The 23,018-nt window shown below is 38.3% G+C and overlaps 1 protein-coding gene across 3 annotated transcripts in view; it reads left to right on the top strand.

Moving 5' to 3' along the window:
- The window catches only part of PLXNB2 (plexin B2), a 310,572-nt gene that overhangs the window by 67,402 nt on the left and 220,152 nt on the right, over positions 1-23,018 (top strand). For 2 of the 3 annotated variants that reach the window (XM_067564325.1, XM_067564326.1), the window contains exon 2: positions 19,095-19,284. The exons of the other annotated variant lie outside the window; for it this stretch is intronic. The gene's annotated coding sequence lies outside the window, so the exon portion shown is untranslated. The remainder of the gene's footprint in view (positions 1-19,094; positions 19,285-23,018) is intronic. 3 annotated transcript variants of the gene reach the window in all.

Genomic DNA, 23,018 nt, shown 5'->3' on the forward strand with positions numbered 1-23,018 from the left:
TTTATGGAGGAATTCTTCCATTCTAGGAATTCTAGCACTTTCTACACTGGAGGTTAGGTGGGCATAGCTATATCTGTCAAATACGTAGATTTTTCTCACTTCTGGGAGATGTAGTTATGCCAATGTAAGTTCCTAATGAAGACCAGCCCTAAGTCTAGTGATGGGGAGTCCTTGGACTGCTTCTTCTGGGGCGTATGCATAGTTACAAAAACTTGGAAAAAGTTTGAGACATTTCTCTGAATGTCAGAGAAAACCCCTAGTTCAGCATGCATGATGGTATCTTTAAGTTGTCTAATTGTAGAAAGAGTCTCCAGCAATGTAAAAGCAGATTCTCAAAATACCTATTCCATCCCTCTTTTTCCTAAAACTTGATATGGGATGCCTTCCAGGGGAAAATAAGATACAGTATATCTTATTCTGTGTTCTAAAATTCTAAGGTCATTGGCCTCTCCATAAAAAAAATGAAGACTCCAATGCCAATTTAAAGTCGATTTACATAGACGCTCTCAAATAAACATTTAACTAATTTTTGCACCATAATTCAAACCCAGAAAATGGATCTCTTTCTCTACTTCTAAACTAAGATTTGAGTACTGTAGACATTTCATTGTTCTTCTTTTACTTCTTTGTCTTGTTCCATCAGTCAGGATCGACGGCTCTTGTTCTTCATCTCCAAGCGTTCTTGTCAGTGAGTCTTCCAACCTGACACCAACCTTCTTGTCCTCCATCAGCATCTAGAACCATCTTTTTCTAGGTCTTCCTTGTGATCTTTGTCTTGTGACCACTAGTTCTGGAACTCTGTGGCTAACATATCCCATAGCTCATTGTCTCATATGATCCAGCCATCTGTCAGTGTTCCCTCAGCTTTTCCGTGATGGGGACTACCCACATCATTGGTACCATTTCATTGTGCAGCCTATCAGCTCTTATCTTACTTAGCATCACCTGACCATTCTCATTTTAGTAGTTTGAAGTAGTGCTCTCTTCCTCATTGGCCAGCATTCCAACCCATATGTCATGGCTGGCCTAATCATATTATAGCCTTTATTTTTTAGTTAGCATATTCTTGTCACAGAGAATTCCCATCAATTTCCTCCATTTACATCAAGTGCTCTTCATGTGGCTCCTAACGTCCTCATCCACATGCCCATCATGGCTCTGAACCAGGATATTTAAATTGTTGAGAGGCTACACCATCTACTTTTACTGACTACTTCTTGTTCCTTTCAATGAAGCATCATATGTATTCCATTCTTTTGTCCTCTGATTCATGAACCATTTTCTTCTAATGCCACTCTCCATAGTTCCAGTTCTCTTTCCAGTTCACATTTATCTTCATGACACAACATGTCACCAGCAAAAAGCATACTGCGTAGAGCCTCTCCCCATCACCTGTGTCAAGGTGTCCATTACAATCACAAATTTCTGGGCTTAAGGCTGATTCTTGATGTAGAACTACCCGCGCAGCTAATGACTCTCAGTACCACAGCTGCTTCTCACATACAGACTTCATAACTTTTTCAAAATGTAGTACAGAACACTTTTATTAGTATACGGAGAAGTATTATCAATAATTGAATACAACCTTCACTTGTGAAATGCAGGAATTTTTGGATGCATAATCCTTTATTTGTGTTGGCAAATAAGCACATTTCAATAATCTGCAAATATTTTCATGGTATTTAGCGTGAATTAGCCAAATTCTTCATATTTCCAGATTTCTATGAAATAGAGGTGGATTTGAAGCAGAAAATCTGACCCCAAACTATAGAGAAATTCAGATATAGAAAATATTCCTGATGTGAATTTTCCAATTTGGGCTCAGTTTTAATAATATACCTAGAATGTTGCTTTACCATTTGTTTCCAAGATGAGGAAAATCAATATGTTTTGTAAATTTATATCAATCAGTTTTAAATGTCTTAACTTTTTTAATTCAATCACTAAGTGCATCAGTAGCTTAAACACACTTTTTTTTTAACCCTTTTAGCATGCTGCTGTTGTAGAATTCCAATAGGACCAGTACTGATAATTTTACAATGTTTGCTTGGCAATATATCAGGCTGAGAAAAATCCAATGGTCAGTCAATCCAGGTCAGTGCAAATCTCAGTCTGGACATGTGAAATTTAATTACTTACTGCCCAGACAAGTGTAAAACAAATTTAATTACTTATAACACACAAGCTTCTGATCACCACTTGAAATACTGTGTACACAGACTGACTGGCAGGTCTGAGCTGAGACTGAAAAACAGAAATGGTCTTGCTTTCCTCATAAATGACACCAACCTGCAGTTGCAGCCTGTACTGCCCTTATGGAGGAAATGTGTGGAGTGCACATATCTAAGCGGAGCCTAAAGAGAAATTTAACAAGGTAGTGGCCTAGCCAATACAAATACTTCTAAATTTTCAGAAGTGCCCAACTGATTTTCATAGGATGGGTGCTCTGCACTTCTGGAGGCCTGCGTTTAAGGTTAGACATCCAAGCTTTTAGTTTCTGCCAAATAGTGATTTTTTGAAATTATTTAAATAAATATTTTTTGGCAAGTCACTTCCCATTCTTCTTTGCTATGGTTCTTTTCAACTATGGTCCAACCATTAGATCTTTGGAACTTAGTCTTCAAATATTTGATTTACTTCAGTGCCAGAAGTTTGCATTGTGCTTCACAGACAAACATGGTATTTGCCAAGAGAAGTCTACAACCTAAATAGTTTTCATTGAAGTGTATGTCTGTAAGATAAAGCATTGAGGTTTGCCCAAAGCTCAAGCACTGCGATATACCAGTGTTGAGCTTATTCTTAAATTTGAGGGGAAAATATAGATGAAAATTAATAGCTAATGCTAGAAAATTACAAACTGGACATACACCGAATGTTTCAGGAAATGTGAGAGATGCTCTGTGCATGCATCATAGACTGATGGTTTTATATATGAAAATAGAAACTTGTACATGTGTGTTAATAAACAGAAAGAGGCACTACTGACTTAAGGTGGCCTTGTTGTTATCACTGTGCAATCAGTACAGCAATAGAAAGCTGCAAATTAAGCTCCTTTATTTCTTATTCCTGTTTTCTTCTGATTGAGGCTCTGATCCTGCCACACTGGATTTAGGATTACTCACATAATTGAAGTTATTAAATTCAATTACTTTTGTTAATTCATATCCCTTGTGGTCTGATTTAGCTTGAAATTTACCCAAACCATGTATTAGTGTTTGGAGGCTCAGAGGCTAAACTTGTAGTTTAATCTATTACTATTCATGTAGTTGTGTTTGCCAGAAATATATATATAAAATACACAAGATCTACAACCCGGTAGCATTATCGTTGCTGTAGGCACCTTAAATATTTGCAGTCCTGACTTTTATTTTAACTCTGCCATATTAATGTTGCATTAATAGATTTTTGCATGTATAAATATAGTATCTAATATTTGTGTATGACTAATAATTATATTGTGTGTATATTTACAAACAGATTGCATATCTATATATGTACATTTTCTTTGCATGTGTGTATAAAGTCTTGTTTCTTTCTACATTAAGAATCAACTGCTCAATTACGGGTTTCTTACATCTTGTTGACAATTCATTTATGTGAATTCACTCAAACTGAGGTACACAGGCCATGGAAAACAAAACGGCATAGATCTTCTCAATAAAAAATGTGCCTCCAGGGAAAGCTGGGGAACTTTATAGCCCATCTTTTGCAGAGATTGCTGATTTTGCAAGGCGACCGGGATAATTGTGCTCTCAGCTACCTAGAGAAAATGGAATCTTTTTTTTTTTTTTTTTTCCTTCACTGAAAATGAATTTGTCTAACTCTCCAGAAAGAAATGGTGCACTTGAAAAAGAACGCTTTCATTTTTAAAGGAGCCATATGTGGAAATCAAGCATGGAGAGAGGAGGGAAATACTGACCTCAATATTGTTACTATATAAAAAATTAGTAATTTTATCATATCTGTTTCTCCTCATCCCCATCACTTCCAGTGGTTTTATTTTAAATAAACACTGAGAATTTTAATAGCACATCACTAGTTGGGGAAGGGTAACATGGCATCTTCGTATGAGTTACAGTGCGACTTTGTCAAACACAAGGTGGGAGGGCGGGGGAGAATTCCCACAGAAGTCATTTATGTTCCCTAGATGTCCCTATGCTTGCGTTTAATTGTAGGATTGAGGCTTTCCTCAAAGGGTATATTGGTAGAGGTGTGTGTCAGCCAGATTGGTTGCTTTAGTCCTTGAGTAGGTAGCTGTCAGGTACATTGTTCAAGCTGTCTGGACCACAAGAGGGATATGTATCCACAAGGCTGCTGCTCAGGATTTATGAGTGACTAAGCAGTGTTTAAGGAATGTGAAACTTATTGCTGGCAAAAAAGTACTAGTCAGAATCTGAAAACTCTCTCTTGTATATTTTGGCCAGCCTACCATGTATTTGCTTTGCTTGGGAAAAGGTTGATCTCCCAGCTACTTTAACTTAATATGAAGCATGATTTTTGGCCATTGAGAGTGGTGATTATTTTTAAATCTCGTGTTTTGCTAAATGCCCCCTATTGTTAGTTGACAATCCCTTTAAATGTATGAAGAACATATTTAACTTTCTGTTGACACATGTTTTAAATTTTGCTGTTGTGGTTTTAAATTCTACCCACCCTTGCTGCTACTAGTACAGTATAAATTATAGACTTGGTGTTGGTAGCACTGAGGTATTTTTCCTCCTCTAAGACTGTTATGGGAAAGCATGCATTTTGTGCTTCAAAAGAGCTCAGATGGGATAAGAGGGAGGTTGACAGGCCAGGAAAGTGCAGTAAAGTTTCACACACTTTTAACATGCCTGCTTAACCCTCTAGGCCCCTGTCAACCTTTCAAATGTTGGAAGTTCATTCTCTCCAACTATACAGCACTTTGACAGCTCAGGCACTGGAAGGATGTGACATAGCATTACAAATGCAGATTCAGAAATATAATTGTGTTCTATCAATTTTCTCTCTCTGCAGAAAATATTATAAATAGAATCTGACACTTTCCAATATGTTGTATGCATTAAGTTACTGATTTCCCCCCCTTCTAAATCATACGTAAGTTGCATTTTTTATGTCCCTTGAAAATGTTTGGAGGAGTGGGTAGATATATTTTCAGAATGTGAAAGTCAGGGTTTTTTGAATCTTGGTGGGCTAGGGTCAGATGGGACTCCACCGCTGATACCGGCCTGTTGGTGCTACTGCAATACAAATTAAGAATGCTATTGCAAAGCTGACCCAAGTGCAAATTTGTGCAAAATTTCTGCACTAACTAGAGAGCGTGTGTGTGTGTGTGTGTGTGTGTGTGTGTGTGATTTATGAACATTCAGAACAGATGTTCGAAGTCAATTGTTTTCATAAATATTCATTTACTTTGAGATCCTCTTGATGCTTCCAGGTTCACTGAAGATTTGCCTGAATGTATCATTACTAGCAACTGTTACTGATTTCACAGATATAAATAAGAACAAGTTAATTAAAACTTACTCCTGTGCTGAATCCCCTGTACTGACTTTATGGGCAAAATGATTTAGAAGCATTACACATTTTCTTAAGTATTTCTTCCCCCCCCTCCACTCTCCTTATCCCTTTTGGTTCTTTTCCAAATCAAATTAGCCAACAGCAGACATACACCCACTATTGATTTTTGTTCAATTTTCAGTTTTGCATCCGAGCTGTTTAGATAGATTACACCCTACTTTTATCAGAGAGACCTTCCTCATGCATTCATCAAAGCCAGTAGGGTTATTTGACTTATTTATTATCTCCTGACACATTGCGTATTACAGAGGAGTAGTTTGTCAAGTGACAGCAAGGGATACACACACAAACACACCCCAGTTCCTCATGTGTTCAGCAAGAGAAGACATCTGGGGCTGTGAATGCTCAAAAGGAGTTAGGATTCTAACTTCCATTCATTTCACTGGAAATTAGAAGTCTAAATAGAAGTTGAGCCTAACTCATTTTGATCTTCCATCCCCTATTTCCTATTTTTGAGGGTTCTATAGCACCCATTGCAGTAGTATGTAACTGCTGTTAAATGAATACATTTTAAATAATCCAGTTGCGGAAGTAGGTTGGGTGTGGGTGTGTTTGACTGAGCAATAGTATCCAGTCATAACACAGTCTCCTAGTTCTAGTGTTTTGACATGAGGAATAGTCTCTCTTCCTTACAATTCTTGAGTATGTTGAGTCTACATTGTTAATACATGGCAAGACAACGTGGCCCTAGACCTATGCTGGGAGCAACATTGGTGTTCTCTCTCCCACAGGCTAGCATAGGAAGCCATTGTGCTCTAGGAGGATTGATGTTAAATGACCCACCCTCTGTAACGTGGCTGAGAGAGACATATTGACATCTGCATCTGAGGCCATATGCTACATTTCCAGGTCAGAGACCAGATGAATAACAGCCATCCTAGAGGAGGGAGAGGAGTAAAGATGAATGGGATAAAGTGAAAACCCAAAGAGAGTTTCAGCAAGCCTCTTAGTTGGCTCCACCTATGGAAAAGGAGATTCAGTGCCTCCATGACTGGGAAGACTTCCGCAGTAACCCAAGGCCTATCCGCACTATGGGTGCTACAGCGGCAGCATTGCAAGTAGGCTGCTTTAGCGCCATAATGTAGATGCTTCCTACATTGCCTGAAGGGGTTTTTCCATTGATGTAGGTAATTACCTCCCTGAGAGGTGGTGGTTAGGGCGACGGAAGAATTCCTCCGTTGACCTAGCTGGGTCTACACCAAGGGCTAGGTCAGCTTAACTATAACGCTCAAGGGTGTGATATTTTTTTTGTCCCCTTCCCCCCATCCCTGAGCGATTATAGCGAGATCTATCTAAATTTTAATTGTAGACCAGGGTCTAGAAATATCAAGTGGCTTTTTCTATATGCTGTTTGTTTTTTTTTTAAAAAAAAAAAGAGAGAGGAGCAGCCCCTGACCATCAGTGTCTACAAGATGACTTCACCGGTCAAGAGAATGAGGCATAATGGCAGTTTTTGATTGTTCTGAAACCTACACCACAATATTAAAATGAATTTAACTCCTATAAAAAGAATTGAGTGGTCATAGCAGTTGCATCCATTGAAAGAGCATTTCAGAAATAACTTTTAATAAATATGCTAATTATTGCATTTCTGTATGAAAAAACAGTTCAAGTGTTGCTGTATTAGTTTGTGACGTGTTGCCTGCAATAGACAATTGCATAGTTATACATGTGCATGGAACTTAACCTCTGGATGCATTTTGTTTTTTGCAAATGTCTTTGTGTGGTTCTTTAATAAAAGATTGTATTGGCTTATTGGAGCAGTGGATGAAGTCTGTGTATAAGTGATCAGTGAAATTGGAATAGGAAAAGGTATAGAAAAAGGCAACAAAAATGATTAGGGGTATGGAAAAGCTTCCATATGAGGAGAGATTAATAAGGCTGGGACTTTTCAGCTTGGGAAAAAGACAACTGAGGGAGGGATGTGATAGAGGTCTATAAAATCATGACTGGTGTGGAGGAAGTAAGAAAAGGAAGTGTTTACTCCTCTCATAACACAAAAACTAGGTGTCACCAAATGACATTAATAGGCAGTAGGTTTAAAGTGAACAAAAGGAAGTATTTCTTCACACAATGCACAGTCAATCTGTGGAACTCCTTGCCAGAGGATGGTGTGAAGGCCAAGACTATAACTGGGTTAAATAAAGAACTAGGTAAGTTCATGGAGGTTAGGTCCATCAATGGCTGTTAGCCAGGATAGCCAGGAATTGCTGTTTGCCAGAGGGTGGGAATGGCCGATGAAATGGATCACTTGATGATTGTCTTTTAATCATTCCCTTTGAAGCACCTGGCATTGGCCACTGTCAGAAGACAGGGTAGATGGACTGTTGGTCTGACCCAGAATGGCCTTTCTTATGTTAAATGTGTTAGAACACCGCTTGCCTTCCTTGAAAGCATAACAATGAGAGTGATTTTATTTCTTGTATAAAAAGTTTTAACTGTCAGAACCTAGGAACCTGTTCTCTGTGACATGGATGCTTCACTCCTGTTTATTCTTAATGGGAATCTTGTATGCAAGCTGAAGTGGAAAAACTGACTCAGAGGCTGTATGCATTTTGTTGTCTATTGAAATGTTTTGAGGACTGGAATGTTTTGGCAATGGCATGTTGCTGTATTTTGAAAAGGTGATTGCCGTATTTTATCAACAGTGACTAAAATTATAATCTGCTCATTTACCGGTGAAAAGCAGTCTTTCTGTTTATCAAAGTCACTTCTAATTCTGAATCTGCAAACAACGTGAATTCTACAACCCTGTTAGTCTGATCTCATGAAGTGCTCCATCTATATTAAAATAATGCATCCTGGCCCTCAGTCATTTTTAAATGATCTAGGCCTAAAAAGATTAAATGAGCAGTACTCCATTTAGTTTAAATCACTTTGTGGAGTAGAGAGTGACTTCAAAATAGTTGAGTGTATATGTAGGAAATCTCTTTTTCCTAAAGTATTTCCAATTTGAGGAAAAATATAAAGGTTTCTTTGCATACTGGTGAGAGATTTGTAGTCACTTTATCATCTGCATGCAAAGCATTTGAAACTTTAAAAAAAAAATGCAAAGGGAGCTGTTTGGGGTTTTTTAAGATGAAAGTATTAAAAATAAGATCCTAAAACCCTCTTAGTTTGCCCAGTTTCTCCTACTTCCCCCATCTCATTCCACCACTGTCAATTCATCTGTCCGAGTACTTGATACCTTCTCTGACCATATGATCTGTCTTTCTGTGTTAAGACTTCAGCACTCATTGTTTGTGCCATATTTGAAGATTTTTCTTCACCTTAACAAAAGATGTATGCCTATATTAAATAGTGGCCAAGCATGAAATAAACTTCTCTGCAAGATGTAATAAATGATCCATTCCCATCCCTCACAAGCTTGGAAAAAAGAAACAAAGCCATGAGTCGTTCCTGCAGAGAATACTACAGATGTGATCTGGCATTCAGTGAGAGGAAGAGCATTCCAGAATCAGAGGCCCTCTGTGGAAAAGGGCCTGCCTCCAGGGTTTCATCAGATTGTACCTACGGATAGTTGGTCTTTCCAGCCTCAGCATTCTTTATTGGTGTTGCAAGACTTTAAGCAACAGGCAGTCTCTCAGGTACGCTGGTTGTAGTTTAATAATGATTTAAATACTAATAGTAAAAACTGTGAAGCACACGCTGTATAATGGGTAGCCCAGGAAGAGTGCAAGCCTTTCTGTTTTTACACTTTTTTTTTTTTTTTTTTTTTTTTTTTTAGCAGCTGTGATTTGTGGTGTTTTTACTTGGGTCATGTTTTGACACTATTCCTTTGTTTCCATATAAATCTAAGCTATGGCATGGCTTGTTTTGCACAACTTAGTTAGCAATGGGTGATCCAAATTGTAAAAGCTCACTTCATTTGACCTGTGACTTTGCATGGTGACAATATCAGTAAAGCACCTTATCACCCTCAACTCTCCTGTTTTTTTTTTTTACTGGAGGGGAAGTAAGGAAAGAGTACATCAAAGTAAATGATTGTAATAAATAATTTAACACCAACTGTGTAAATATTGAGGTGGTTTTAGCACATTGTGTCCTCACAAGCCAGATCAGGTTTAGGTGAAAAATAAATGTTTCCTTATTAAGTCAGCTGTCAAGTAGGGAAGCAAAGGGGAGAAAAAAATCTTCAAGGCTGCAAATCCAAAAATACATGCTAAGGTAAAAAGTATGATAAAGTGGGAGGGAAACTCACTCTCACCCATTGTTATTGTAATTGGAAGAAGCCAGAAACAGTAACAAGTGTGGAAATTGGTGTTTCTGCCCACTTTATCATACCTTTTTACTTTCGTCCCTTTCTTTCCAGTGGGAAGGAAGGGGGGGAAAATGCAGGAGAAGGCCCCCCAAATCCCAAAATGGAATGGGCAATGTGAAGCTAATGGATTCCAAAAAGCAAAATGAAATACAATTTCAAAACAAAAGATTTCATTTTAACATTTGCAAATTTGTATTTTTTAGAACTTTCACTTTCTGAAAAGTTGAGATACTTTGACTTTGGTTTTATCCCAAATCAGGACAAAAAATTCTTTCTGAATATGAAAACATCCATAGGATGAACATTATCAGCTGTCCTCAAAATCTACAAAACCTGTGTTCCTCCCCTTCAAGATAAATGCACATTGGAACAGTGTGTGGGAGCTGTCCTTGTTGCTGGTTGCTTATGGCATATCAGTGCAGTTGAGGGAGGATTTTAGCTTCCTAAGATATTGGACTGAATTTTTCCTGAGAACTAAACTCACTCATCTTATGTTAAAAGCAAATTTCTGTCAAACAAAATCTCTCTGAGATGCTAATCTATCTGTTTACGTGTAAGCTTTTGCAAAGTGCTTATCACAGTGTTGTTTAAACGTATTTATATAAGTAATTAAAAAATAGTATTGAGTGAGCCTTAAGTGGAGAAAGTTTCCCACATGTTCTTGTTTTGGGCTATGTAGTTTTTCCTTACCTTGTATGCCATCCTCTCCTATAGTATTTCCAGTTGTGGCTTGCCAGTCAAGGAAAGAGGTCTTAAGGATGCCTTATTAGAGGAGGGGCTTGGATTTAGACCCGTGTGTGGTACACCTCACTATGATCTCCTTCAGTGAGATGTTCCACTGCTGAAGAGTGCCCACTGAAACAGCATCTTAAATCCAAGATGCCCTTATTCTCACGCCAGTCTGTTTTGTATCATCCCTGTCAAAAGCATCCTGCTTGGGAAGGCTGTGAATGTATTTATAGTCAGAGCTTGTGTCTAATGTAGCCTATCTTGATACTTACTGGGGCGTCCTCATCATAGAATCTGGGAGGAGAGCCTGACCCTCTGTTGTAAAATGCATAACTTTTCCTGTAATAATCCAAGATCTTGTTGTACTCTACCAACTTCTGTAAACTTTCTTTTAAGAGAGCCAAAAGTTGTTGGGAGCCGCTTTGTGGACAGAAGTGATGGCTCGTCTCTCTTTCTAAGGGCTTGTCTACGCTAGAGAGTGTTGTCGAAGCAAGTTACAATGATGACAAAAGTGCTATTATTACAATGCTTGTGCCTGTTCACACACTACTCATGTTACTGAAGTGCGTCCCCAGTTGGTGCTCTAGCATTGACAGTGAGAGCAGTGCATTGTGGACAGCTATCACACTTCGCAACTCGCTACTTTCTGCTGCTAGGAGTTGTGGGAAGGTGGAGAGGAGGTGATGCAGCTTTTTCTGTCCCATCATTCCATGGGCTTCTGTCTGTTTCACAGCATTTTTCAACAGCCCCAGTTTGCTGTGCGCCCGCCATCTCTATCTGCAAGGATGAATCCTGCACTGCGTTCCACTGTTGTCAGTGTTCTGAACGCAGCGCGGCTACTCATGACGTTTACCATGATCTCTAAATCAGAACAGGAGTCGGGACATAACCAAGCGCGGTGTCTGCACCGACGCTTTGTCGCTAAAAGTTTGTTGCAAAAAGCCCTATGCCTCTGGTCGAAGTGGTTTTATTTTGTTACAAAATCAGGGGAATTGGGTCGGCGGGGGCGAGGAGGATTGTCAATAAAGTCTGTAGTGTAGACCAGCCCTAAGGATGGACGAACTGTTATTTAAAACTTGTCAGTGACTTGCAGGAAGTTTGCTTTCTCTCTGCTTATCTGTATGGGTCTTGTCTTTGTAGAAGTTCTCTCCCCTTACTGTAACATCAACTTTATATTCAGTAATGGAATAAGGAAAAGGTTAATTACATCATAGTAAATTAAACTTCTCCTAGCCTAGTTCACTAGAGCCTCACAGCTAGCTCTTCTGAAGGAAGTGTCCGGAGTCTGGCTTTGTACCTGTAGCAGTATCACAACCAGTTGATTGGCATAGGATTTTAATTTACAGTCCATGGTACAAACAGTTTTTATCCTCTCTCCTAATGCTTCAAACTCCAATTGAATTTTAAATTAACCCAAGACTGTGCTGTTTTCAAATGTAGGTAAATAATAATTTGCTTTTTTTTCTGTAAGAATATATCTGATATCAATGCTGGAAATGCAGTTCATATTAAGATAATGAATGTGTTCTACCTTTCTTTGGAGGGACACCCACACAACTGTGGTGCCTTTAAAGTACTGGTGGCTCATTGCAATCTGGCAGTTTGTTCTGTTTCCGTCTGATAACCCTTCTATTTTCTGTATCTTCAGCTCAACTTTGAGCAAGTACATCTTTTTTTTTTTTTTTTTTTTTAAATCTTTATTTTATTGCTGTATGGTTTTTTGAGCCACTCTTTTGTACTGAGTTTTAAATTCAGCAGAGGGCCTGATTCTCCACTCTCTTGCACCATTTACACTCATGCAAAGAGAGTGTAAAACACCTGTATTCTGATCTGAAAGCATTTTATGCCCAACTGAAGCTTCCCTTTCAGTTTTCATGGTGGGAATTTAACAAAGGACTAGTGGCAGCCTTTGAAAGACCCCTCTTCCCTTTTCTTCTCATCCGCTCCCCACCCCTTTTGGCTGAGTCACATCACCAAGAACCAGGTGTCTGATTCAGCTTTGTTTTTGTTAACAAGTGTAATAACGAAATATTTAAGGTATTCTGTTTCCTGGCCTGCATAAATGAAGGGAGAAACTATCTTAAATTGGGACCAGAAGTTAAGCAGGCCTAGACTGACTTACCCAGAAACTCTTCAGGCACATGCTGTACCTGTTTTGCCACATGACATTGAAAAGTTGTCTTAAAGTCACCTAGTAACATAGATAGGCTTGGCTCGATTGCTCTTTTTCTAACATTTTTGTCATCTCATTCACCCTTGGGAGGTATTTGAACATAAGGGATTTCTTTGTAAAGTATTTACACAAAGAAGGTGCTCTGTCCTAGATGACAGTCATTATGATCGAAAGCATTTTAGTATGTTCAGATAATTCCACAAAGAGATTAGTTGCTGGGAAAGGCCTAGTCTTAAAGTACATTATGACATTAGTGGCGAGGTCATTCCCAGTGTGCAAAGAAGCCAAAAGGAAATAACTCCCCAGTTATATTCGCAAAGGCTTCCCCGATAGAAGACGTTTAAATGCCATCTTTGCACTGTAATATATTTATCTTGAATGTTGTTCCTTTCAAATGAGGAGCATAATCTTTGGGGGGAAATAAATAGCAGATGCTGTAATGGTGTATCTAAACATTTTTTTAAACATGAACCTTACATAGTGCTTTATACAGTTAATAAATGAAGGGCTCTGTTATCTCTTTGCTGTAGGCATTGAGAGTGGAAGGAGGAGGGTGGGAGGGGGCGTGCACTTGAACTTCAGCCAGAGTAGATGCCAGAGAGATTTGGCTTCATCTTCGGTCCTGGGGAGAGGAGAGCCTAAGTAGGTTTATCACGGGGTTTTCACTCACTGTCATTTTCTCCCTCTTTATATTTCATTGCTAGCCTTCTAATTTTTCCAGACACAGCCCTGCAGCTGGGCCTGCCTAATGATTACCTACTCCTAGACTGACATCAGTGTGGCTGCATAAATCTCCCCGCATCGGGGTGCCTATCTTAGCACTCTCCCCCACCTTCTTTTTTCTGAAGAATATGTGTCCTGTCTGCAACACTCTCATTTACCACCCACTAGTGGTACCCGCGGAGCCAAGAAGCTGCTATTCTCCTGCCTATGCTAAATGCTAGGAAATTGTTCTTTTCTAACAAATATACAATTATTTTCTCCTTTTTCAATGACAATTATCAGTGCAAATTGAAGCTTGTTCAACGGCTGTATTTGACACAAACACTGTATAGTATGGCATTCAGCCCTTCGTGATAAGCAGTGCTGACTCTCTGATATTTTGAATTAGGGACTTAGGAGTATGACTCCTAGGACCAAGAATCTTGTTGGCTGAAATACTGGTTTTTATAAGGTCTTAAGCTAGATAACGCCCCATCCTCTGAGGCCCTCTATTAATTCTGAATGATTGCTTCAAACATTTGAATGAGGCCAGAGCTTTCGACTTCCCAGCTGCCGAATTCATCCAGCATATTGTCGGCTTGTAAATCACACCGGGCTTGTGGACTCTTTTAAAGGCATTATTTTACAATCGGTCTCTTACCCACTCCTCAACCCACAGTATAACTGTACAATGTGCTTTCAAAGGGCAGAAGGTGATGATCAAGAAAACTAAGGTTTTCCCTCTTGTCCCCCCACTATTGGCACCCAGAAACATCTCAGTTACAAAAATAGAACAAATAATAATGGAAAATGGTTGAAAAGAGAGAACATACTGAAGTATTCTTTTGTTCTATGCTCCGGATCTAAAATGTACAGAACACTTGCACAATACACAATAAGTTAGCTGAGGTACGCTTTGCATATAGTTACAGACATATATGCAGACAGATTTGCTGGTGGTAGAGTTAGAAATAAAGGCTAGATCTGTGGTGTGTAACAGGGATATATGATTGACCAGTGAATTATCAACAATCTACCACTTAGAGTAGGGAGGATTGAAGACTTGTACTTTCAAGAGATTCTAAAAATTAAGTGGGTTGCTTCTTAATTAAGAGCAGTAAAGTAGGTGAGTTAATATCTTTTATTGGACCAACTTCTGTTGGTGAAAGGGATAAACTTTTGAGCTTCATAAACTCTTTAGGTCTGTGGAGGGAAACCAGAGTGTCTGAGTTAAATACAAGTTGGGAGAGATTGTTAAGCATGAAGGGTTCACCCATACTGTGGGAGACCACTTTAAATGAAGTGGGCAACTAAGGGTTAGCAGGCAGAAGAGTGTGTTACATATTGTTATGAGCCATAAAACCAGTGTGTCTGTTTAGTCCGCACTTTTTAGTGTCTAGCAAAATTATGAATGTAAGTTCTCACGCTCATCTTTTGAAAGTGTTGGGGGGGGAGGGTTTCCTTTAGGGATACAGACTGAGAAGTCAGATATGGAGTGATAACTTGGTGAAAAGTGTTCGACCATGGGTGATATGGCGTGTTTGTCTTACCACTTAAATGTGAGAGTTTGAGAACTTAATTATACATAGTGGCTTTTCCTTACTTCTGACTCATGGTGACTCGTTGCAGTCATGTAAAAGTGGCAAATCCAGTATGATTGTTTGTATGCAAACAGAATATGGAACTGGATGTCAAGCAAAAATACCCACTGGAATTTGGCTTATTAGGTTGTTTCTCTCTCTGACATAAACAAGGCCCAAATATGAGAGAGAGCACACAAGACTATGGAAAGAAGAAAATTCTATCTATCACTTTTCAAAGCATGCTCAGTGTTAGTGCTTTTTTTCCGCTTTGTAAATACCCTCGATTGTAAAATGTCAGAGGTGCTAGCAGTGTCAATGACCTTCACCAGTCCAGTTGGAATAATAGGAAAGAGCTGGTCTGAGACATGTTGCAGTAGTCATTGACAGGTTTTGTTGCCTCTACAGCCAACTCTGTATAATTAAAAGGAAAAAATGGGAATGGGTAAAACTGGTTGTCATTTGTAATAGTTCTTACTTTCCTTAATTAATTTTAAAAAGCAGTGTCATAAGATAAAACACAAATTTGTCCTGTTACCTACATGATCTTCTAATTGAAGCTGCAGGGTTATAGATTCGGTCATTGATAAGTTACACCATTGTAGCCCCCTCTTTTTTTCTAGTAAAGCGAGCAGGGGTTATTTAGTCATGCTGACTTGACATGAATAACTTTTGGCTAGTTTCCTATTTCTTTTCCACATAATACTTTTTACCACAAGTATAGCATTATAGGGGATGCATTTAGGAGTGCTCATGTCCTGTGAATTTTTGTGCAGAATGAGAAAACATACATACATAATGGAGTATGTCACAGTAGTTGCCAATTTTGAGATGACAATTGGCTGATATTTAAAGTGAATTTAAAAAATTGTTACAATTGATTTACTGCATGTTGGGTGGTAATAATCTGAGTAACAAATGTCTATGGGATATAAAAAATCTTTCTCTGATAGTCTTTCATCAGACTTCTGAATATCTGTAACTGTTTTTAATCAAGACTCAAATCTAAAAACTTTGTAATACCAGTGATAGAATGTTATGGTATAAAGCAGTTATATTGGACCAGTCTGCGAATGGGCTGAATTGTCCCTGTGAATCTAGAAAATGGTTTAACCCAAGACCAATAACAATGTGTAATAGTCCCAAGATAACTGAATCTGGACAAAATCAGCTCTTCCTATAGTTGTAACATATCTCTTTTTTTTTCTTCCCCTTGTCGTATCAGTGCTCCTGAGCAGAGCTAACAGAATGTGACTAAATTAGAATTTGAAAGAGTGAATGTGCACTTTTTCCACATGTTTAATACTAGAGACATCTGAGGCACTTGCAGTAGAAGGGAGGTGGAAGAGTTGGAAAAGTGGAAAAATCCATTCTTCTCTAATAAAAAGAGGTACTCTAGAGGTTCTTTCTGCACTGCACAAGCTCTTCATAGGCATTTTTAATCAGGCATAAATATATTAGTTGTCTAAGGATTGCAAAAAGGGTTCACAAGGACCTTTGTTTTCTTAGTGTCTCTTCAGAAAGGAAGCTTTTAGGTGCTCAATAAACCTGCCAAAGAGCAATCTAATAATTCATTTCATGCAAAATATCAAGCCAAGGCAAAACTCGATGACTCATTAGCTTGTTGTGTGCTATTATGTAGGTTTGTGAGTGACCCCTGAGCCTTTTGCCCTTTGTCTTGGCACAGGGTGGAACAGAAAGCCTGGTCTATACTTAATTACTCAGGCCTGGTCTATATTTGTGGGGGAATTCAGCGGCAATCGACAGGAGTCACACAAGCTACATAGAGTCGACTTCCTAATCCTCTTCTGCGCGCCGTATTCACTACGCTGCACAGACGGGAAATGTGTACCACTTGACGCAGCGCTACACTTTTTGGGGAGGTGGTTTTACTAAATCAACTTCCAGATCGATTGAGCGGGTTTTCACTTCCGCCCAATCGATCCGAATAAATCGATCTGACAGTGACGAATTTGCCGCTAGCAGTGTGTACATACCCAGAAAAAACTCTGTTGCAAGCAAGGGATAAGAGGAGCATCACTGATTCAATTTCCTTTAAGCCTTTGGTGTGACAGCTGTATATATGAGAACTAAGAGAGATGGATTTTTGTTTTTAATTTATAAGGATTAAGGATCACAGATAAGCATAAGTGTTACTGAGAAAATAGTTCATTTTATACTGCAAATATTAGTAAGCTTTATAATGCTATGAAGCATAATAATAATTTTCAAATTCTTCCCGGAGGTTACCTATATAAGGACCTAAAATTTTCTTCCTTAGTTTTCCTCTTGAGTTAATTCCCTATTCATTCATTAAAATCCTTCAGTTTGAGAAGACATTTATGTTGTTTTTAAGGCCAAAAATAACAGTGGTCTTTAGATGTAACTAGAATTCTTGGTGTATAAATTTCCTGTGAGAATCTGTGCTGGAGGAAAATGCATAGAGTAAAAATGTCAGTGAATATTATGGGGAAAAAAATTTGCATACGGCTGTAATTGTTCTAGGTTAGTCCTTTTTCCCTCCCCCCCTCACCCTCCCTGTGCTTTATGGAGAAGACAAATGTTGCTGCACAAAGACATGGCTTTTATTTCTATACTCACAGAGATATAGATGAGTTTGTTTAATTTTAATACAAAATCCGACTCTCTAATAAGGTACATTTAATAAGCTACTGTATATTCCTCAAAGTATTTTTTCTTAATTTCTGAAGGAAAAAAAATTCCTGATCCACATTTTGGAAACTTTCAAATTGGAATTTGTTTCCTTAATGGAATAGGCACTTGCTGATATGTTATGGTAGGGAGTGTTCATTTTCCCTACATTGCTGGCACTTACTTTAAAAGGGAGGGAAAGCATTTCAACCATCTTTTTTCATTTGGAAAGAAAACCGCATTGGGACAAATTCTGCCAGCCATTTTATTTATTTACTTTCTTTCAGTTGGTGATGATGTCCTACTGAAGGTAGAACAAGAAGTAAAAGACTTATCTGCAGCAAGGGAGATTTAGGTTAAATATTAGGGAATGCTTTCTAACTATACAAGTAGTTAAGTTCTGGAACAGGCTTCCAAGGGAGGTTGGAATCACTCTTGTTGGAGGTTTTTAAGAACAGGTTGGACAGACACCTGTCAAGGATGGTCTAGGTTCACTCGGTCCTATCAAAGCACACGGGGGTAGAGGGGACAGGACTTAATGACTTTGAGTTCCCTTCCAAACCTACATTTCTATAGTTCTATAAATGGGAGTTGAGGTCAAGGTTGGGGATTTTCAAAAATCGGTGCCTAAAAGTTAGTTCCTGAAGTCAGCTGGAGGTGCTGAGAATCAGGCCACTTAGTAAAGTGCTTACTCTAGGTATCTATTCTTGAAAATCTTGGCCCATTTAAATGGTACATTTATTTATATATATATATATAAAGACTTAATTCGGCCCACCTAAATAGTACACTTACGTTGCAAAAACAGATTAGAAAAGCGGTTGGTTTTTGAGATGGCTCAAGGCGATAGTCATTATATACAGAGCTTCTCTTGTTAGGTCATGATTCAAAAGTTGCTCCGGTTTGTTGTGATCCAAGATTCATCACCGTTTGAAAGGAGTTGGTGACTTTGGTCTAACTCCACATGCAGTATCACAAACTGGGATAAAATAGTAATATTATCAAACTCAAAAAGATTATGCAAATATCCTTTTGTCCTTAGAAAGAGCCCCTCCAAGCAAGATAGAGACACACAGGCAGAAGGAAAGTTTTCTTGTTCTTTGGATAAATAAAGAACTTCAGTCCTTTTGTCTTGTAAAAGTTCTGCACATCGTAAAAACAGAAATCTACTCAAAACTAAAAGGGAAAAGTATCTTTTTTAAAAAAAAAAAAGGGGGGGGGGGGAGAAGAGGGAGTCAAAATCGTGATCCACTAGTATCACCCTTAATAATGGCTGCTTTGAATCTATGGTAAGTTGTGTTGTTTAAACAGAAAACAAAACTAAAAATTTATCATAGTGATATTTTTAATTTATAGTGTGTTCAGATGTCTAACTCCAAAATGTCTCATCACATCTATGTTGTAGGAGGCTAAGTATTCCTTTTTTTCCTTACAGGTAGGCAGATTCAGAAAGCCAGGCCAAGGTTCTAGAGCTTGTTTTGGTCCATTAGAGCTCAGCTGAAAAACCTTTCTAAGAGGCAAAATACTTACACCATCCCATATCCTTCCTTATTCCCAGCTGGAGCATATTGTCATATTCTATGCAGTGGTGTGTGGACATATTATCAGATTAAATTTATTTACAGGTAAGTAAACTTACTTTTAATAAATGAAGTAGATGTTTTAAATGGAAAATACTGTGCTATGTTTCTTGTCAACTTATATAAAGTAATGGCTCATACTTTATTCTAAGCAAACAAGAGATCACAATTTTGCCCTGAAGTCTGTTCTGTCCTCCTCAAGTACTCATCTACGGTTCAGAGGCCAGTACAGTTGAGGTATGTTTCTAGCCACCGAAACTTCCAAATACCGTTGGAGCCACCATAGATTTTTATTGCTATTAATGGAGATAAAACTTTTAGGAGTTGATTTTTGTGAGGGTAGTGTTTAAAAAAACAAAACAAAAAAATGATAGAGGTTCCAGTATCCATAAATCCACATGTCTATTACTAGAACAGGTTTGTGCTTATATCAGCAACATGCTACAACTTACTAAAGCGTTAATGTGTTAACTCTAGATTTTTCTGTGCTTTCATTCTGAGCCTCCTGTAATGGACTTAAATGGACAATGTGATTGCAGTTAGTCTTGAAGGTGCGGAGTTAGGACTGTGTCCTTGGGGGTGAACAAATAGCTTTAGGATTGTTCTGCTATCAAGCGTGCTCACATTGATTAGTGAACAGTGGTTTGGCAAGAATTGTAGCAGAGACTGTACTGCAGTCAGTCTCTTCCTCCCAGTGTGAGTTTGCTTCATTGTAAAGTGTCTTAAGACAGTGTTTCTCAACCTTTTTGATAACAGGGCAGGGACCAGCTTGCTGCCTTCTTAAACAGTGTTCGGGGAGATTTCAGGGATCAGCACCGGTCATTGAGGAGCACTGTCTTAAGAGACATAAGGTTACTGTTGAACAGTAGATTGCACGTACATGGCTCTTGGTGAACCTTTTACTTGCAAACTGACTTGACACCGTGTAAAGAGAGCCTGCCAAATATTTTGACCATTTCTACAAGTTCTGACTTCTGGAGAGGTATTTCAAGTTTTACGTCATATTGAAAGAAATATGTGGTGTGTAACTATTTTTGTATCAGTTGTGTAGCTCAAATGTTGATCTCTTCTGACCAGTAATAATTGTCCATAAGTGGTACTTTTCCAAAGATAACAGACCTAGCCTTTCTTAAAGACAAACTCTTAAATATTTCCTGCATTAATTTGAAAGAAACTACAACATAACAAAATGGGGAAGAAAACAAGCATAACACAGATGCAAAGTTAGGAAAGTTGTCCTAATTGATCTTTAATGAGCAAGTGTATCTCTCACTAAGTTGATAACTGGCTGTTATCTCTTCTTTTGATACAGATGGTGCAATGTAACTATTAGGAACTATTAGAAGAAAACATCTGCATATAATTTTACAGCAGAGTGAATTGAAACTGTGTAGACCAGTTATAAAAAATCATTTTTTTTCTCTGACTGTAGGAAAGAATTTTAGAGTAGACACTATTTTATTTAGGTTAAAATATGTGTGTGTTGGGGGGGGGGGAGGGTCTAAGGGGTGTCCAGAATAAGGTGAATGTTAGTACATGATGACTAATTTTCTTGTGATATTTTTAAATTATCCTGCACACCATTGTTTATATTTTAAAAGAAACTGTTGAATGTAATGGGCATCTCGCCGAACTATTTTTAGTTTTAAAAAAAAAAAGTGAACTTTTACTAACAGCTGAAAAATGTTAATGCTCTGTTTTAAAGTCAGAGACTAGCAAACTTAGGTTCCTGGAGTTAATTCACTCCTTGTCACAATACTAGGTAAAGCAATGGAATATAAACTCTATTTCATGACCATTAAAGACTGTTGCTTTCCACTGCCAGAATGGGGAGTATTGACATTCATATCCTGGTTAAATTCCAGTGAGGGTGATTAGATTCTTTGAAGCTAAAAATTTCCTTGTAGTTTTCAATCAGGTAAGAGATTCTTCCTTGCTTCGTATCCTAACCCTGCATTTACCCAAAGCAGAGGTCTGCCTATTTGAGCCACGATACCTCAGTGCTATGGATTGGTAGTTTGGCTATGGCTCTCCATTTTCTGATTTTCATGGTCCCTCAATTTTCATCTTGTATGTCTGGGAATAATAGTCCAGAACTAAATCTGACACCTTTCTGGATTTGCTGACACATCTGATATGAACATAAGAATAGTCCTACAGGGTCATGTCAATGGTCCATCTAGCCTAGTATCATGTCTTCCAACAGTGGCCAATGCCAGATGCTTCAAAGGGAATCTGAACAGGGCAATCATTAAGTGATCCATCCTTTGTTGTCCAGTCCCAGTATCTGGCAGTCAGATCTGGCTTAGGGATATCCAGTGCATATGGTTGCATTCCTGACCATCGTGGCTAATAGCCATTGATGGACCTATCTTCCATGAACTTATCCAATTCTTTTCTTGAATCCAGTTATTGTTTTGGTCTTCACAACATCCCCTGGCAATAAGTTCCACAGGTTGACTGTGTGTTGTGTGAAGAAGTACTTCCTTTTGTTTTTTTTAAACTTGCTGCCTATTAATTTCATTGGGTGACTCCTGGTTCCTCTGATTACAGAGGAAGATATTAAGCATCGAAGACGTTCTATCTGATTGAAGTTTAGTCATTGTAAAGGCTCAGATTTTAAAAATTTAGAGACATGTTAGACCATTACCAGAATTAGTATGCAAGTTCCAAATAATAGCTGGACTGAAGACTAATTTTCTATTTTTTCAGAAACCTTAACTGAGCTGGTAGCTATTTAGTTGAGTTCTCTTTCTTGAAAGGGGAGATTAATATCCTTGTGTTTTATAATAATAAAATGTGTTAAATAATAAACATCCATAGACAGTAGTCTGGATCGAGCTTCAGAATATCTGGATCATTACTCTAAGGGATCTGTAGGAGAGTAAATGTGCATGTTAACTGTTCTCATTCTTATGTTAACAGTAGAAAATGCTCAAAGGAGAGAGAAATGAGTTTAGAGGGCTGATTCTCCACCTCCTTGCACGTTGTACAGTTATTTATACATGTGCAAAGTGGTGTAATCACTAAGGCTATGTCTACACTGACAGCGGCAAATTTGCCACCATCAGATCAATTAATCCGGTTTGACTGCAGTGAAGAATACGCTCAATTGATCCAGAAGTTGATCTATTAAAACCACCTCCAGAAAAAAGTAGCGCTGCATTGACAGGTACGCATTTCCCATTGGTGCAGTGTAATGGAGACAGCACGTAGAACAGAAGTTAGGAAGGTGACGTAAGTTACACAAGCTATGTACGTCGACTGCCATGAAATTGCCAGTCAGTGTAGACCAGGCCTAAATCAAAATATTGCATTACATCCACATTGCATTTGTGTAAATTACAACACAAAGTGCAAGGCATTAGTGAATCAGGACCTCTGTGTATTAAAGTGATGATGATTTGCACTTTTTTGTCCTATTTTTTTTAGTAGTTTATGAACTGTGTAAATCTGATTTTTTTTAAAAAATGTTTCTAGGTTATACAATTGGTTATGAATACACCATTTCACAGAACTGTTCTGTAATATACACAACTCTGTCAGACATAGAAACAACCTCTTTTAGTTTCTAGTTACATTTTCTTCCTGTGAAATTTTGTGAGCATTCTCAAATTCTGATTCTCTACTGTTTTTCTTTCCCTTTCCAGTGGCTAGCATAAACATTTTTGGCAAATTCATCTCACATTGGTATAATTGATCCTGTCTTTAAAATGCCAGAACATGTCTAGGTGTGTTGTTAGTACAGTGGTGTGTCGTGTTCTAAAAGCACATCAAGC

This window comes from Emydura macquarii, unplaced genomic scaffold (genome assembly GCF_026122565.2).
Source record: "Emydura macquarii macquarii isolate MOO-44397 ecotype Brisbane River unplaced genomic scaffold, CSIRO-AGI_Emac_v2 contig_2636, whole genome shotgun sequence".
In the NCBI taxonomy this organism is placed as follows: Eukaryota; Metazoa; Chordata; order Testudines; family Chelidae; genus Emydura; species Emydura macquarii.